Genomic DNA, 20,256 nt, shown 5'->3' with positions numbered 1-20,256 from the left:
ATGTCACAATACCTCGATCGAGGTATCGTGGCATGGCAATACCTCAATCGAGGTAGATGTACAGAGATGTATGGGCATGTCAAGAATACCTTGATCGAGGTATCGTGGCATGCCAACGAGATGTATGGGCATGTCAAGAATACCTCGATCGAGGTATCATGGCATGCCAATACCTCGATCGAGGTATATGTGCCGAGATGTATGGGCATGTCAAGAATACCTCGATCAAGGTAGCTAAACCCTAATTTTTCTTATAAAAGGAGAGCGACCCCCCTCATTCCGCATACCTCGATCGAGCTCCCTCGAGCTCTGCCTCATCCACCGATTTCGGATTTGCCGGACTTCGACGGAAAAGCGCGAGCGACGGAGAGCCACGAACGGACATCGACGGAGATGGATGGAGCAGGAGCGGGAGAGTCCAGGTAGGGTTTTTTTTTATGTAGCATTTTCTTTTATGTAGAATTTGATTAAATTTTAGTTTATAAGAAAAATTATAAAATGCATTTTAATGTTTTTCTGAAATTTATGAATTACGAGATTTTTTATTTAAAATGTGAAAATTAAATTTGTTTTTTAAATAGAGCTTTTTTTAGTAAATAAAAAAACGTTCATATTATTAATTATAAAATATTTATAAATTTGAAATGTATTTGTAAATTTTTTTTTTTAATTTTTAAATTACGACATTTATAATTTAAAATGTGAAAATTTTAATTTTAAAAAACGTAATTTAAAATTTTAGTTTATAAGAAAATTTATAAAATGCATTTTAATGTTTTTCTGAAATTTATGAATTACGAGATTTTTTATTTAAAATGTGAAAATTATTTTTTTTTTTTAATAGAGCTTTTTTTAGTAAATAAAAAAAGTTCATATTAATAATTATAAAATATTTATAAATTTGAAATGCATTTGTAAATTTTTTTTTTTAATTTTTAAATTACGACATTTATAATTTAAAATGTGAAAATTTTAATTTTAAAAAACGTAATTTAAAATTTTAGTTTATAAGAAAAATTATAAAATGCATTTTAATGTTTTTCTGAAATTTATGAATTACGAGATTTTTTATTTAAAATGTGAAAATTATTTTTTTTTTTAATAGAGCTTTTTTTAGTAAATAAAAAAAGTTCATATTAATAATTATAAAATATTTATAAATTTGAAATGCATTTGTAAATTTTTTGTTTAATTTTTAAATTATGACATTTATAATTTAAAATGTGAAAATTTTAAATTTAAAAAACGTCTAATGAGGCATTTTTTATTAAAAATGTGAAAATGTTAAATATTTCTGTTTTTTTTATGTAGCATTTTCTTTTTGGTAGAATTTAATTAAATTTTAGGTTAAAAGAGAAATAATAAAAAATTTCTAAATTTAAAATGCAATATAATGTTTTTTTGAAATTTATGAATTACGACATTTTTTATTTAAAATGTGAAAATGAAATTTTATTTTCAAAATAGAGCTTTTTTAGTAAATAAAAAAACGTTCATATTAATAATTATAAAATATTTATAAATTTGAAATGCATTTGTAAATTTTTTTTAAATTTTTGAATTAGGACATTTATAATTTAAAATGTGAAAATTTTAAATTTAAAAAACGTTTAATGAGGCATTTTTTATTCAAAATGTAAAGATGTTCTATATTTCTGTTTTTTTTATGTAGCATTTTCTTTTTGGTAGAATTTAATTAAATTTTAGTTTATAAGGAAAATTATAAAAATTTTCTAAATTTATAATGCATTTTAATGTTTTTTTGAAATTTATAAATTACGACATTTTTTATTTAAAATGTGAAAATGAGATTTTTTTTTTTAAATAGAGCTATTTTTATTAAATAAAAAACGTTCATAGGAATAATTATAAAGTATTTATAAATTTGAAATGCATTTGTAAATTTTTTTTTTATTTTTGAATTACGACATTTAAAATTTAAAATGTGAAAATTTTAAATTTACAAAACGTTTAATGAGGCACAAGACTCGCTCGACTTATCAAATTAATAAGACATTTTGTATAAGACTCGCTCGACTTATCAAATTAATACACAAACATAAACCTACTAGTCAACTATTGGAGTTGGACATTAAAGATTGACTAGTGACATGGTTGGTGACCAAAGCTTGAAGTTGACTAGACACTTTGGGACAAGCAAGTTCTTTAGAAGGAAACTAGGTTTAAGCTTGGGTAATCATCCCTAATATATTGGGAAATTACTAATGATAAATCATCCTTTAACTATTTGGCAATTAGTAAGGATCGATTCTACTAGGAAATATGTTGAAGGCATATGTCCCCTATTAGTCAATAGATTGATTAGACTAAGCATGCATGATAAGGCTATAGCTTGGAAATGCCTAGATAGTGGCTTAGTCCAAATCTTCAATATCCCTTAAGAAGACATGAAATAGTGGCTTAGACCTTAAGAAGACATGGAATAGTTTGCAAAGGTCTAATTCTTCTAAGTTATGCATAGACTCTAGCATAACTGAAAAAAGAATATTACAAGATTGAGAATATTTGGATGGGTCTTCAAGAACTCGAATATTACGGTCTGTGCCTATAAACTGTTTGAGATTCTTATGCTATCACTATGGCATGCTTTAGATCTAGCACTTTGATCATGTTTGTTGTCTAGTTCCATAATTCATCTACTTCTCTTATATGTATAAGAAGAAAGAAATACGCCATAGAGAAACTGAAAGTTTAACTAGAATACCTAACATTCATTGCACATGGGACTCTAGTGGATCTATATTCATTCCACATTCATGCTAATATATGCAAGTGTTTTGATCAACTATAGACCTAAGTTCAAATAGAGCCTGTTAATGACTGAATCTCTCCTAATCATCCCTTAATGATCATAGATAAGAGACTTAAGAGAGAGAGAACTCCATAACCTTCAAGAGTTGACATTTGAAGCATCCCATTCCATGTTGTTTGCTACATGGCAGCTCGCCATGTGGCACACATACATCCCTTTTTGCACCGTAGGGAAACCTATGACTAATGTTAACAACATTTATCTTGTCTTTTACAAATGACTAAGATGTTTTCCTAGAAAGACTTTGTATCAATAATCATGTGAACCACCTCATAACCAAAATAGTGCGGATGCTACATATCTCCTTTCCCTCGTTGAAACTATGTCACACATGGAATGTCAACCACATGCTCAAGGAATTATATGCTAGTTTCATTGTAAGCAAGGGTGGTCTCTTTCTTGCTAGTCTAACCATAGGCAACGGTGACGCTTATTACTTGAGCTCAACCAAAATTAACATTAGTTATCGTATGCAACCCTTCCCATTGCATAGGGACATCCAAGGATTTAATTTTCAAAGTTTTTGAATCCTCTTCTAGGGATCTTGTGCCCTTTGTTGTTGCTACGTATGTGGATGATCTCATTCCAAAACTATTTTTACAACTAGAAGTCGAGTGAGTCTTATACAAAATGTCTTAAACCAAGTGATGATCTATAGGAATGGCCACTAGTTGAGGTGGATTGCCCAACCAAAATAGATAATATTGAAAAGGCTTACTTATTTTCTCAAAGTTCTCGCTTTAAAAGGTCTGTAGTGTGAACCCGCTCTCTTTTTTAATGTGTAGTCCGAGAAATACTAGATGCGCCTTGCTTGTGTATCGTTCAAAGTAATGTATTAGGTATCCTTCTATCTCCTCCATATCTATTGCAAACCCAAGGCAGTAAAGCATTCAAAGAAGGTCTTATTAACCAAACCTCTCCACTATCTGTCCTTAGTATAGGGGCCATTAGTGGACAATGTGGTCCTTACACCACATGTGGAAAAGTTTCATATTGGATAAAAAGTGAAAAAAGGGAAACATATAAGGAGAAAATATTTGAGACATCTAAGTTTTAAAATGCAACGACTAGAGTGAAAAAATTCTAATCAAAATTAAGAATTATTAATAATATTGATTAATATTGAGCCACACATTTGGCCCATCTACCGGTAGGTGCATAGGATCTACCTCATCAAGGAGTACGTACAAATGGTTTTCATTACGTAAATAGATTATAAGTCATATTGAATAGAATATTATTTTCATTACCTAAATAGAATATTAATTTCCATGTGTTTTTTTTGTGCATGCGCCAGCCAGCGCACAGGTTCTAGCACCACTATTCGTATGCAGATAGAGATGCTGAGAGCTGAGATGAGGGCACTGCAGGATGCTAGGGCACCCCCTCACTTGGTTGCGAGCGTGGATTCAGTTATTGAGGCTCTGAGTCGATTGGACACAGTTGAGGACGTTGTGGATAGCTTTCAGGCACAGGCTGAGGCGGAGATCACTGGTGGTGGCTTGGATTGGTGAAGAGCCATTCGACAGTTGTTTGAGCGGGAGTCACATCACAGGGAGGCCTTGGACGACATGTTTTGGGATGGTCACACCGAGGCGATGCGACCACGATCAGGGCTCCCCTTGCATATTTTACGGTAGCACCCCATCATAGCAGCACACATTTATCCAAGATATCTTGCTGCGAATGGTGGTCGATTGCCTCACAACCGCCAGATAGCCAGGTCGTTTGCCATGCAGCTTTACGCTGAGTTTGTCCTTGGTCATCGGGTGGACTACCTCAGTACCCGTCCAGGAGCGGGACATGGTAGGGTGGGGCGTCAGGAGCGTCAGATTGTAGGTGTTCAGCGTCGATGCGAGGGACCAGAGTTGCACACCATCCCTGCACCGGCATTGCGAGCGGTGGGAGGACAGATTAGGGGGGATGTTCATTTAGTGGCATCATCCTTGCAGCACATGGTCTCTGCCCTATCGAGATCTATTGCGATTCCACCTCCCCCACCTCGATCATCGATGGAGCATCCCACATCTACACCACCTCCCACATCTACGGCGCCTCAGCACGAGTTGGAGGCTCGAGACAGACGGATTGCAGAATTGGAGGCTGTGTTGGCCGAGTCTAGGGACGAGGTTAGTTATTTTGATTATGTTAGTTTATTTTTTTGTAGCATGTTTTGAACTGAAGTTTTTTGGTTAATTCTCACCATGTACGTGACATGTCTGCATTGCAGGCACATCTATTGCGTCAGGAGATGGAGTCTCGCGTACGACTGTTGCAGACAGATTTGGAGGAGCAGAGGATTCGGACACGCATAGCATACCATCGCGCAGAGCACTATATTTTGCAGTTGAGGCATATTAGTCGTGATCCGTCGCGCCATAGGATCGACCCCAGTGTGGCCCTATACCCTGCTCCTCCTGTAGATGTGCCGACTAGGACACCTATAGACGCAGCAGTCGTAGCGAGGCTTCCTACTGCCACTTGTGTCCTCTGCCACGAGGACTTTGACACCGTAGGGTGGTTTGGACTAGGGTGCGGCCACATCGCACATCTCCATTGCATGACCCGCCACATGGTGGCACGTTCAGTGTGCCCTGTATGCTTTGCTGACATTGATGTGGCGACATACAGAGGACTGGGCATGGATGATCTATATCCTGGTCATCGTCAGGCTGTTGATCCATTCGCCCGTGTAGTCTTGACAGAGCACCACAGGGAGGAGGCACAGAGAGCATTGCTGATGCAGGAGGGTGCGGATACATCGGTGGTTGCATCATGCATTCCACGATGCTTTTCGTACGGTGATTTCATGCCAGGTGACGAGGCACGAGCGGAGGAGGCACGTCGGATTGAGCGAGAGGCAGAGCTGCAGACATCATTGCAGTAGTGGGTGGAGCAGCAGCTAGGGCGGCAGCGTCTTTCACATGTAGAGACGATTACTCGCACTAGATTTGAGGCACGAGTATTCGCAGATGCACGGCTATGGGAGCTGAGACGCGCGTACATAGAGGAGGCGAGGGAGGCAGAGATGGCAGCAGTGGCGCATGCAGCATGCCCTCCTCTTCATCAGGATGAGGCTGGCCCATCTCATGCAGGTGATGAGGCTGGCCCATCTGAGCCGGCTTTGCCTGAGGGCACACAGCGGACGGTTGGGCAGCGAGTCATACAGGAGCCACGTCAGCGTTCCACTAGAGGATCATATGTAGAGTTATCAGATTCGGATTCAGATTGATTGTTTAGGCTTCACACGTTTCTTGTATAGGGATGCACTTTTACAGCATGATGATGATGATGTACAGATTCATTTTGGTACTTTCATGATATTGTTCCCACTTTTATGATGTATGAGCATTTTCGTACTTTCATGATGTTCTTCACATTTTGTTTATCTCAGTTTATAGTTTGTTTAATACATAAGGTATTTAAAAAAGAATGCCATGTGAAGTAATTGTAAACATTAAACATTTGTTAGGCCACAATTTAATTTTACTATTTTCTTTTGACTTTGGTGGTACGCTAACGTGTAGTCATGCTAGTAGGGATTGCTTCTACATGGCGCAAACCAAATCAGTTGGAGACCAAATCTTGCGTGGATGTACATCTAGGGTAGCCTAAGAGGTGTGTGAAGTTTCGTCCCCAACAGGGTTTAGGATTTAGGGTCCAGGGTTTAGGGTTTAGGGTTTAGGGTTTAGCCGTGCTAGTAGGGATTGCTTCTACGTGGCGCAAACCAAATCAGTTGGAGACCAAATCTTGCGTGGATGTACATCTAGGGTAGCCTAAGAGGCGTGTGAAGTTTCGTCCCCGACAGGGTTTAGGATTTAGGGTCCAGGGTTTAGGGTTTAGGGTTTAGCCGTGCTAGTAGGGATTGCTTCTACGTGGCGCAAACCAAATCAGTTGGAGACCAAATCTTGCGTGGATGTACGCCTAGGGTAGCCTAAGAGGCATGTGAAGTTTCGTCCCCAACAGGGTTTAGGATTTAGGGTCCAGGGTTTAGGGTTTAGGGTTTAGGGTTTAGCCGTGCTAGTAGGGATTGCTTCTACGTGGTGCAAACCAAATCAGTTGGAGACCAAATCTTGCGTGTATGTACGTCAAGGGTAGCCTAAGAGGCGTGTGAAGTTTCGTCCCCAACAGGGTTTAGGATTTAGGGTCCAGGGTTTAGGGTTTAGGGTTTAGGGTTTAGCCGTGCTAGTAGGGATTGCTTCTACGTGGCGCAAACCAAATCAGTTGGAGACCAAATCTTGCGTGGATGTACATCTAGGATAGCCTAAGAGGCGTGTGAAGTTTCGTCCCCAATAGGGTTTAGGATTTACGGTCCAGGGTTTAGGGTTTAGGGTTTAGGGTTTAGCCGTGCTAGTAGGGATTGCTTCTACGTGGCGCAAACCAAATCAGTTGGAGACCAAATCTTACGTGGATGTACGTCTAGGGTAGCCTAAGAGGCGTGTGAAGTTTCGTCCCCAACAGGGTTTAGGATTTAGGGTCCAGGGTTTAGGGTTTAGGGTTTAGCCGTGCTAGTAGGGATTGCTTCTACGTAGCGTAAACAAAATCAGTTGGAGACCAAATCTTGCGTGGATGTACGTCTAGGGTAGCCTAAGAGGCGTGTGAAGTTTCGTGACCAACAAGGTTTAGGATTTAGGGTCCAGGGTTTAGGGTTTAGGGTTTAGTCGTGCTAGTAGAAATTGTAAAAATGTATGCATTTGTCCTTCCACGTGGCGCATACCAAATCAGTTGGAGACCAAATCTTGCGTGGATGTACGTCTAGGGTAGCCTAAGAGGCGTGTGAAGTTTCGTCCCCAACAGATAAGTCCACGTACGTATTTCATTAGTACGTGCGCCATTTTTCATACGTAGTCACGAGTGCTAGTAGGGATTGTAAAAATGTACGCAACTGTCCTTCCATGTGGCGCATACCAAATCAGTTGGGCACCAAATCTTGCGTGGATGTACGTCTACGGTAGCCTAAGATTCGTGCGAAGTTTCATTTCCAACAGATAAGTCCACACGCGTAGTTCGTTAGTACATGCGCCATAGCTCATACGTAGTCGTGCTAGTAGGGATTGTAAAAATGTACGCATTGTACCTTCCACGTGGCGCATACCAAATCAGTTGGGCACCAAATCTTGCGTGGATGTACGTCTACGGTAGTCTCAGAGCCGTGCAAAGTTTAATCTCCAACAGATAAGTCCACATGCATATTTGGTTAGTACATGCGCCATTTCTCACACGTAGTCGTGCTAGTAGGAATTGTAAAAATGTACGCATTATACCTTCCACGTGGCGCATACCAAATAAGTTGGAGACCAAATCTTGCGTGGATGTACGTCTACAGTAACCTAAGAGCCGTGCAAAGTTTAATCTCCAACAGATAAGTCCACATGCATATTTGGTTAGTACGTGCGCCATTTCTCACACGTAGTCGTGCTAGTAGGGATTGTAAAAATGTACGCATTATACCTTCCACGTGGCGCATACCAAATAAGTTGGAGACCAAATCTTGCGTGGATGTATGTCTAGGGTGGCCTAAGAGTCGTGCGAAGTTTCATTCCCAACAGATAAGTCCACATGCGCATTTCGTTAGTACATGTGCCATAGCTCATACGTAGTCACGAGTGCTAGTAGGGATTATAAAAATGTACGCATTGTACCTTCCACGTGGCGCACACCAAATCAATTTAGACCAAATCTCGCGTGGATGTATGTCTAGGGTGGCCTAAGAGTCGTGCGAAGTTTCATCCCCAACAAGCAAGTCCACACGCGTATTTCGTTAGTACGTGCGCGAATTTTCTTAGTCACGTTTTTAAAATGTCCTAATGCACAAAACAAATTACAACATTACTACTAATAAACAATTTTTTGTATTACAAACACAACAAATCCCATTGAGAAGACATCGGACATCATGTTAAAAATAGAATCTAATACAATGATGTGTATGAACGTGTATACAGCCATCATAGTGAAATACAAAATATGAGTCCATGAAAATTACAATGGTACGGTCACACAGTGAGCCTATACATATCGAATACAAAAAAGTGTAATCAACTAATGATACCTAATAAAAATCAATCTGATCAACTGATGATCCCAAAAAATATGATATGTAATGTGCTACTCCTCAGGATCAGCTCTCATGCCAATAGTTGCAAGTATGCTCTCGTGATCCGCCACTGCAAGGCGCCATCGTGGAGTGGACATCGCCTTGCGAGTGCGAACACGACTCAAAGTAATCTTGATCCCAACAACAAGATGAGAATACATTTATGCCTCCCGATCCGCTATGTACTCCTGGAACTCAATATAGCGACCACGCCTCTGTATCTGCTGAAAATAGTGGCCACCTACGATCATGCTATGAGCATTGAAGTGCATCCCATGCCCATCCACTGTATCCTCATTCAGCACACTCTTCAGCATAGAGCATCACAACAAGTAATAATCCACACCCTCCTCATTGCCCTTCGAAGCAATAACCACGAAGATATCACCAATACGCAAAATATCTGTAAGCTGGTCATAATCTCTAGAGGAACTGAATCCCGCATCCTGATCATCATGTATCTCCTCCCAAGGCTGGAAGGGAGAAAGCACTCGCCGTACCCATGGATCGGCCCATGGTATCATGGAGCACCCTCCCCAATCATCATCAATGCATGCAGAGCAAAAACATGCAAACCGTCGAGAAAAGATCGCGGGGTGAGACTCACCTATGCTCCTGATGGAATGGAAATCAAGAGTGCCAAGCACAAAACGACAATCAAAAGGCCTCGACCGATCAAGACTCCCAATGTCCACGCACCAAAAATACCGGCTCACCACCCTATCGTCACGCGACTGAAACGAGGACGTAGCACTAGTGGATAAGTGCTGGCTGCACCACCGCACCACATCATGTGCATCCTTGAAGCGATCGGCACTGTGACGCAACTGGTATCGACGCAAAGCACGCTTCACGTAAGCACCTGCACCATCGTGCTCTCCCTTACCGTGCCCTGTCTCGAAGTAGCTCCATGTGATCGGAATGCCTGTCTCACTGTGCCATCTGCAGAACCAATAAAACTGTCTAGCGGATTTGAACTGACCACCGCAACCGTCTGACCAGATCCAGCGCCGCTGCCATGTGACACCATGATCCCTCAAGAAACTATCATGCAAAGTGAAGCAATGCTACACAAAATGGGCATCATGCGATCGATCATCACTAATGTAGAAGTGATACTCTCGCACAATGATGCATGAGTCCATGGTGCTATCAATGCCATCCACATGAGCCTGTGCATGACGATAGCTAATGTGCACAAATATAGCAACCTGCAATATGGCATTGAAAAAAAAATATGACTATTGAAATAATTCAATATAATGAGGCGGGGAAAAAATCAATACTCAATCACACGTCACCTGTTCGGAGAAATAATACTCCGATTGGATCTCATGCTGTGGTGCAAAGGTGTAATTCTCCGCAAAGTCCACCACTGAGACAACCACCCCTATAGGAAATGTCCTCAAACATGCACGAAACTGACGATCCTCCCATTTCGCAGTGTGCGAGTGGCGTATGTAGTGGTACAGCTTCCCTCGAAAACAGTCAATGAATACAACACGTGGTGTCTCCTTCCCCACAAGCTGCAACCTCCTCGACTATGCACCATTATCTAATGTCAAGGTACAATACTCATACTGCTGCCAACGAACCATCTGCACATCACAAGTATCTAGTGCAACTCGTGGCACTCTGGCAAAGTCACCACACAAAGTACACGTGCCTTCCACACAATCAAGGGAGTGGAATAAAGCATCACCATCTCGTGTACACAATATGGAATGAATGAAGTCACGAGGGCTAGTAGGAACCACTCCCCTATGACCATCAAGGGAACGGAATACGTCATACATCAATCCAAAATCCACATGGTAGCGACAACAGCATGTGTCACGCTCCTGAGAGCATTGCACAAACCATGGCCTGCATCGCTCAAATGACCTCTGCCCAATCTTGAACTCCGGGTGCGCCTCTACAAACTGAGTGTACAACTCAGTCTGGGTACACTCCAAAAAACATGCACCATGCTCAATGTACACACCGCGTGACACCCTCTTCCGCAATGCCTTCTTGAACACCGGGGATTCTCTGCAATGCTCCTCCCAAAACTGTTGTATGAAGGACCTAGTGGAATCATCCAACAATCGATCGCTGCAAGGTGCACGACCACTCGAAGCCCAAAGAGCATCAGTCTCACTATCCTCTAGACTCTGCCTCCTAATGATGCCTGCTCGCAATGTGCGCGGTGCAATCTGAAGAAGACGTGAAGCGGTACGCACATGGCCTATCATATGAGGTCTACTAATGGCAGCCACAATAGCACGACGTGCTGCCAAGGCATCACTGGAGTTCCTATGCTTAATAGAAGCATAGGAACATCGAACACTGCTAAGGACCTCGCTAGATACAACCCTATCTATACGTGCACCAAGACCAGCAAGCCTCCTACACTCTACCAAGTCAGGGTGATCAATCAGGGACGTAAGAAGAGAAGACTGCGAAGCTGGCGTGAGGTCACAAAAAAAAGACTGCACAATCTTGCTAGTACGACGACGGATAGTGGACTTCGGCAAGTCATGTCGTGAAGCAACACTGCTGCTGCAAGGTGGGGCAAGGGGATCAATGGGAGATGGTAGGGTGGACGGGGGAAGGAAGGCGCCAAGCGGAGCAGGGGGAGGGGGAGGGGGAGGGGGAGGGGGGAGGGTGGAGGGGGAAGAGGTAGAGGTGGAGGCCAAAATGTAGGTGGCTAGGGGAAGGGCGGAGGCTAGAGGTAGGGGAGCGGATGAGCATGGGGGGATAATGGAGGTGGGGGTGGGGGTGGAGGTGGGATGTAGAGGTAGAGCTGGAGGTGGATCAGTGGTGGCAGCGCGAGCTCGAGCTCTAGAGGCTCTCTTGCGCTCACGAGCCTTCCGCTTGCACTCCTCGTCAATGAGATTTGGGGGGGGGTTCCTACATCTTTCACGTCTACTAGCTCTACGGCTTTGAGAACCCATTCTCAATGAAAGTAGGATGGAAGGTGTGACAAAGTGATGAGGAGGCAAGAATGGCTAAGAATGGGTGAAATGAACCAAAACGTGGTGTCTTATAGAGAGCCTCAACTCATCCACTAGATTGCTCTTAGATTGCTCTTCATTATTATTGGTGGAGAGGTGCTAAGATTGATACTAATTGGCTTAGTTTTGGTGGAGAGGTCTGCTATGCCCAGAGCCGCGATCAGACCTTATACCTCGATCGAGGTATTTAGTGCATTGCGCATGCATGTATGTATGAACCTCGATCGAGGTATCTCTATGTGTCCTCGGTCACATACCTCGAACGAGGTATTGTATGCCTCACCCATCATATGTACCTCGATCGAGGTATTGTATGCATCGCACATCGTCATGTGTATACATCTGGCTGATGTGGCACCATGCATGGTCATGATGTGGTAATATAGTCTCTTCCTGCATGGTCATGATGTGGTACTGGGCCTCTTCGATGACATTGAAAGGTGATGTGGCATGATGAGTTGGCATTCATGAGGTGGTAGATTGACATGGCTAATTGAGGTGGAGGGATTGGTGATGTGGCCAGGTTGAGGAGGTATGGCAAGGTGGCATTGTGTGATCACATGGCTGATGATGTGGAATGATGAGGTGGCACATGTGGCAGCACGTGTGGCAATGTAAGGTGACATGGCAAGGAGTGATGTCACATCTGCTTGATGAGATGGCACCACGTGGTCTAACAACGTGGCATGGTTTTGATGACTCAGCCTTCCACATGGGCAGCATGCAGACTCCAAAGGCTTGCCACTAGGATCGGTGATGCTCCTAGCCTACCTCACCAAGCCTAATACCAAGCCTACCTTGTCTTGGTATTAGGCTTGGGTGGCCCTTTTTCCCCCACAAAAGGGAGATTTAATTGTTGGAGAATTGGATTTGCTTAATTATTCAAAATACTAAAAAAATGTGGTGTGCTACTAAAATGCATGTATTTTATGACTTTATTTATTATAAATAATTATTTATAATTAGATAAATCATTCAAAAAATTACCAATAAATCAAGTTAAGCTCTACATAATCCAAAGAGACCACTTACAAAGTTTCAATAACATTTAATCTAAAATGAGTGAGAAATTTAGAATTTTATATGACACTCTTTGTTCATGACAAACGTGTGACCACCCTGGAACCATGCCGTGTGACACAAAGAAATTTTTTGTGTGTGCATCGAATTTTCGATCAGACTATACGATTGTGTGCACAATAGCAAGTGTGATGTTGTGTCAGAAGACTTCAAAGACTAGATCCATAGGGAAGTAGGTGAGATTTGCATTTTTGTGTGCTAAAAAGCTTGTTTTTCCACCTCCTTAGGATTGGGGAGTGAACAAAAAGTGGACACCCTTAGCTTGCTACCACCCTTTGAATTCCACTCAATGTGGAATACTCGGCAATTTTCACATTGGTTTGTAAAAATATTATTTGAAGGAATTGTTAGCATGTCTACATGCACCAAGTGTCAGCCTTGGGTGCAGGCTCCCAAACCTATCCCATAGCTAGGCTATAGCCTCCCTCTTTTCCCAAAAAGTCCTGAGAGGGACATGAGAGAAAGGGGTTCAAGAGCTACTGTATCCAAGGTCCCCAAGGGGTCTCCTTTGCTTATAGAGTACTCACAAAGGGAGATAGGGACATTATCCATGGCCCTACCTAGAGTCATCTTGAAGTTTTTACTCTGTTCAAGAGAGCTGAAAATATCCAATGGGACCCATTGGTGAGGGGAGGTACAAACTAGCCATGGATAAGTCTAGCAAATGTTGAAGGAAGGGATCATCAACAAGGAGGAAAGATCTCAAGGTTGACTCAAGATGGATTGGCTTGCAGAAGGTAGGTTAAATTTGGTCTGCTAAGGCATGGGAACCAGTGTGGATGAAATCTAATAGTCAAATAATTCACTAGGGGAAGCCATGAGTATCCTCATTCTCATTCTCAAATTTTTCCAGTAAAATAGATTTTAAACTACCTCAATATCTGGTATTTTCCGTCTCCATAGAGTGTGTTCCAATACCATATGACTAACAATAGCTCTCTTCCTTTCTCTTGTCACCCATAAACATAGTAGTTATTTGAAATATCCCTCAAAATTCAGAATCTTAGATGAAACAAGAATCTTGAAATCACAACAGAATCTTAGATGAGAGAAAAAGTGGTGAGATTTAAAAGAAAAGCACCCAAAATAGAGCAAGAAGAAGTCAGATTGAATTTCAAACAAGTGAAGATGAAATGGGAGGGAAATGTATGTAGGGACTGAAAATGATGCGAATTTGATGTGAGACTCAATCCCATGATAGGAAGAACAGAGAGAGAAACTTCCCACTCAAAAGAAAGAAAGAAGTTTGAAAATAGGATTGGAGCAAGAGAAACTCATAATTGAGCTCAGAAATGAGGGAGAAGAAAGAGAAGTGAGAGAGAATGAGAGGAGTGTGATAGTTGGATGGGAGGATTTGGTTTCAAAACAAATGGTGCAAGTTTGGTTGAGAAACTAGGTTTTTGAGTTTGGTTACAATTCAAAAATGTGATGAGAGAGTTCAGGCAACAAGTGGGAGGACTATATCAAACTTTGTTCCATTGAATAAAGAAATAGGAAGTCAGGCCAATACCAATATTCTATTGCCCTCCACTATCCAATATTTTACTCAGTTTTATTCACCCTATCCTTCCATGTCATGAGCCCAAGGGCTCTCTTACAAGGCAACTTTTTTCATCTAACCATTTTGTAATGAAATTAATTTTTGGGGATAAGGCTTAAAAGAGATTAACTTATCCTAATTTCAACTACCAAAACAAGGTTCCGCATGAAATCTCGCTTTTATGGTTTTGAATTATTCTGCATATAAGTTTTCATATAACTTTTTTTTAATTGAAATCACTCATTCATGATTAGAGACACTCTATAAGTATAATTTAAACTCTTTAAGGCTCTTATGATATCCTTTAACCCTTGTATCTTGAATTACGCATAATGAATTTCAACATAGTGAACAATTAAAATACGATTTAAATTTGGTGTTCTACATGATACTAGGTCTCCTAAAAGATCACACTACTCCATAATATCCTATTAAAGACATTTATAAAGTATGGTTGAGTTTGGAACTTGTTAGATGTATCAAAGAATTTGCAAAGGATCAAAATTGCCTCAATGTGTCAACATTCACTAAAATTACATTTGAGGACATAGGAGGGCCATAGACCATAATACCTACGATTATCTAGCTCAAAAGCAATCTAACCTATGTGTTTTAGTTATCTTTAGATTCTAGGACATACAAACTCTTAAAAACTTATTCTAATTAAGAAGTATGGCCATTCTATCTAAAACCTGAGAAAACAACTTGAAATTTCAATGTTAGATTGACCTTAAGACTTTAGGTAGAAATTCAAAGTAAGAGGTCCAAGTTCCATTCCATAATAAATCCAGGTTTTTTTCAGCATATAAGCTATTACAAAAAAAAATACAAATCCCGAAATACCTTATTCAATGATTTTGAATAATTCTAAGAGGTGGCTAAGTTGATAGGACATAAAAGATGTCCTTCTACCAAACTAGTGTTAAATTAAAGAGCGCTCAATGAAGCAATTGTGACAATTTTGCCAGGCTAGATTTGCCACATCTTTTCTGTCTTGCTAGATTGCTAGAAGTGCATCAGGATTTATTCAAGACTATTTCTAATAGACGATGTGTGAACTGGCTTGAGAAAAAGACATAATACTATTGGGTAATAAAATGCATACATCTTGTACAATCAAATGCATTTTGGAGAAATGTGGAAAAAATCAATGAAGGTGTAGAGACATTTGTGTTTGTGCTAAGGATGGTTGATGTAGATGCCTTTGTTAGGGTTAAGTGTACTAGAAAATGTCAAAAACAATACGGGTGGTTACAGAATCCATGTGCTTTGTACCCAAAGAAAAGAAATAGGTCATACAATTGGCTGATAAGAGAAGGAAGCAAATGCACACCCCTTTGCATGGAGCTGCATTGGCACTACATCCACAACATCAAATGTATGCTCAATGGAAAAATCCAAAAGTAATAAGCAACTTTTGAGAGGTTTGTAAGAAGTTTCTTCCAGGAGAGAAAGGTAAATTATCCTACCATCAACAAGTAAAGTACATGAACTATGAAGGTTCATTTGGCGACCATTGGCATCTTGATGCTATTAAATTAACTGTTGCACCTACCTGGTGGAAGGAATATAGTGGAGAGACATTAGAGTTGTAGCATGTTGTTACACATGTGCTCTATATTGTTGCATCATCTAGTGCCTGTGAGTGAACTTGGAGTGCATTCAATTTTATTCATGCCAAGAGACACAATTGGTTAAAACCATCTTGTTTCATAAACTTGTGACTATTAAAAGGGTTGAATGTTGTAGCTAGGGTTGCAAGTGGATGCACGAAGAATTGCTAAACAATGATTAACTATGGAAGTTGTTTTTGAGGGTGCCTTCAATGAAGAAGTGGGTAAGTTTGAGCTACTCAATGAGAATAGTGAGGTGGAAGAGACAGACGACATCGTACCTATGTCAACTTTTGGTGCATGCAAGGGGATGGATAAGAGAATATGTTAGGTGACTAAAGAGTGCATATGCTCATATCCATCTTGACTCTCTAGATATCTTCTATTAAGGTGCATGAGAATATGTTAAGTGGTTGAATAGTGATATGCTCATATCCAATTTTGGTGCAGGCGAGGGGATGGATATGAGAATACGTTAAGTGACTAAAGAGCGCATATGCTTGTATCCATCTTGATATTCTAGATATTTTGTATTAAAGTGCATGAGAGTATGTGAGTGTGTTCCCTCTCAAGTTACTCATCAAGACAAGAAAAAAAGAAACTATGACCAAAAACACTTGAAGATTTCCTTCAATCAAGATGATTTGGTTATGATAAACTATCTTGTGAGGAAGAAAGGGTTAGTAGACAAATTTCTTGCCAAATGGACTAGACCTTATCAGATCTTCCTATTGGACCTGCACTGTTTCTAAATCTGCATTTGCGTGGCACATTTGGTGAGATTTAATGTTCATAAAAAATTAGGAAACTACTCCAAATCATCACATAATTATACCTCCTTGCTGGTTGCTGCCTCCTTCATTAAGCAAGTCCATTAGTGGAACATTGCATGCAGACCCTAGGAAATATATTCTCCTCTTGGAAGTCCTATCATCATTTTGCTTTTATCTCTGCTCCATTTTCCTTTTAGTGGCAACAAAGCTTTTCTCGAGAGGTTTGACACACTGTTCTTTCTACTTCATGAAATCTTAGGTGATATATTTCAGCTTAAAAGAGTAAAGAAGCCAATGAAAAACCGAATTTCTATAAAGGAAAGAACATTAACTACAAACTGGGATACCTCAGACTGGTTTCTCTTGCCACATACTTTAACCACCACCATAGACACTACTTTAGCTACCATGCTGGTGTCTCTTGCCACCCCACGAGGATACTCTAACCATCCATTGGAAGATCCCCAGCCTGCATAAGACTAAGATGGCACATAAATAGTGTCAACTTGGGTTTTCGTTAGGGGTAAAGGAACTCTTAATGCTATCATGCCCACCTTATCCTCTGCCCTATTGATTACAACCCTCTTGGACTTCTCCAATTCTTTTGCAATCATTTGTTCTTCAATGACTTTCAACATCTCCTCTTCATATTTCTTACTGAACTCCTTGCAAGCATATCAAGGCTAGTAAAGTACACGTGACAAGTTGGTAGACTCCTTACTTGGGAGAAGACAATAAGACCCAAATTAAAATACCTTGAATACAAATTGTTCAAGAATCTCCATGGGTAGGTTATACCATGGAGTGCATTTTTGGTTCCCCTTGTTTTTTCAAGGATACTAGATTATTCCCCATGGTCTCACAATATCCCACACTTTCAAATTTTGAGGTGCCAAGTATAGCAACATAACATCCTTATGGCCTTCTTCAAAAGGTATGGGGGTAGGTGGCTTGGTAGACTTCACAACAAAAGACTTAATGACATCTTGCAAAATGTCACTTTTTATCTCCTTTCCATACTTTTGTAGACCCTTTCCTTTAAGAGATACCAAATTTGTATCACCTCCACTATGTTCACCTTGTTTTGGAATAGAGTTCAAAGGTTGTGCTTCAACTATTAGAAGAGCTGTTGTCTGGGCAATGGTACTAGCCATCCCTGTGCTTGCACATGATACATCATGAGAGATATCTTGTCCTCCTTCTTCCCTTCCCTATCAGCTTGTTTTTTTTACCGTAAAGGGTATCGAATTAAGGAAAATGAAAATCACAACAACATATGTTAGATCTCCTAAGCATGATATTGTGCTTTTCAAACCAATACAAATAAAGACAATGAGATGTGGAATACAAGGTGCCATAAACAAAGCAAAAGTTTGGTGCACCTTGAAGGAAAAATTGGATGGGCATACCAACAAATGATCGTCAATAGGACAATATTGCACCATATGCAATCATTCAGGCCACATGATGAAAGAGCGCTTGTTCAACAAAAGAAAATGGATTACAGAGGTCCAACGAGTAAAAAGGGAGGGGAAAATGCCTATCACATAGGTAAACTTGAGAATGCCCATATTGCACGTTTATTTTGCAAGAAGGAAGGTTAAAGATCAAAAGAAGGATTGTAGACTATGAAAAAAGAAGCTAGGGCATGTGATCACAAGATTGTAAGCTCATTGCAAGAAACCTATAAGAACCAACTAAATCAACCAAAGCTAAGAGAGCAAGGGATTCATTGGAAACAAGAGAAGAAGATGGCAATTTTAAATGGCATTGAAGCAAAAGAGCCTTGGTAGAGTCGAGAGACAAACTTGAATGCATATAACTAACAAATCAAAATATGAGAAGGGAGAATGCAGTCAAGCTCAAAACTAAAGCATAGACATGCCAAAAAGTGATGAGAAAATAGAAGAAATCCTAGTGGTAACTTCAACATAGCTTGGGTTATGAATTAAATGAGACATTTCAATAGGAAAACTATTAGAAATAGCTCCCCACTGCACTAAGTTCTTTCAAAATCACATAGCTTAGCAAGCAAGCAATTAGTGCTAGTAGTGTCTTTGATCATCAAAGTGAAACTAATCAAGATGAAGAAAAGAATTGTAGTATATTGCCCTTGGATTGAATCAAGTTTACCCAAAAGCCTTCTAAACCATGTTGCTTCAAAATCATATTTTAATAATGCAACTTAGATTATTCACAAAGCAAATGTGTCTTCCTTCTATTCTTTCTAACTATTAATGCAATGTTGATAAAGCAAAAATATATGCTAGTTTTCAAGTTTGATTTTTTGTCTCAAACCTTTAAGAATAGTTGATGTTCCATTTCATGTTTGAGGTACTTAACAATTAAAATTCAAGAAAATGCATATATAGATATATAAATATGTGTAGATAGACATGTAAATATGTACATAATATCTATATGTATGTAGTGATATGTATAAACATACATAAATAGACATATTCATACATATTATACATATATACATACATACATGTACATTTTTTAAGGGTATTTTTACAAGTAGATAAATATATATAGATATGTTAATACATAAAAAATATGTATGTAACCATATATTAATAGACATATAGACATGTACACATACACACATATCTTACATATATATGTAGATAGATATATAAGTGATCTAGTATAAGTATATAGATGTGTGTGCCTTGTGTGCACATTACTTGTACATTGAGGAAAATTTTTAAATTTCTAAAGTACTTGTCATAATTTAAGAATTTACAAGATTTTAGTTATAGGTAGCATTGCAATTGAGCCAACCATAATTGCATGCAACATAACCTAGAGCAAACCAATTGCTCAAGCAAAAGGTTGGGTGCAATACCACCTATTTCTCAAATCAAGATTTTTTGAAGATTTGAGGAAAACGTTACTCTCCACCCAACCTATGGATCAAATGAATGGGCAAGACAATCTATTGATCATTAGAGGATTTCATTTTATGCTTTCCTTGAGGTACTCTAAAATTTCCATAAGGCCACGGTAATTGTTTGCATTTTAAAACAAAAACCAACCTATAGATTGGTAAAAGATCCCTTCCTACACAACTGAGCACGAACCACATGCATGATGCTATTATGTTGTAGATTTTGGATATACAGAAACGCTATCAAAACAAGTGCTTAGAGTAAAGAAAAAACCACAAGTTGCTCTATGGATTGCTAAATTATTACAAATGAATTGCCACGAAAATCATTAACAATAATAAAAGATCTTGTTGAGATTTTTTAGTTGAGCTGACATTAATATAAATTCATGTGGAATTGAGTGTGGAGAATTTTTGTAGCATTATTG

The sequence above is a fragment of the Dipteris shenzhenensis genome, chromosome 5, assembly GCF_047967505.1.
Source record: "Dipteris shenzhenensis isolate YYH24624 ecotype China chromosome 5, Dip_SZ_1.0, whole genome shotgun sequence".
Taxonomy (NCBI): Eukaryota; Viridiplantae; Streptophyta; class Polypodiopsida; order Gleicheniales; family Dipteridaceae; genus Dipteris; species Dipteris shenzhenensis.
This window is presented reverse-complemented; position numbering follows the sequence as displayed.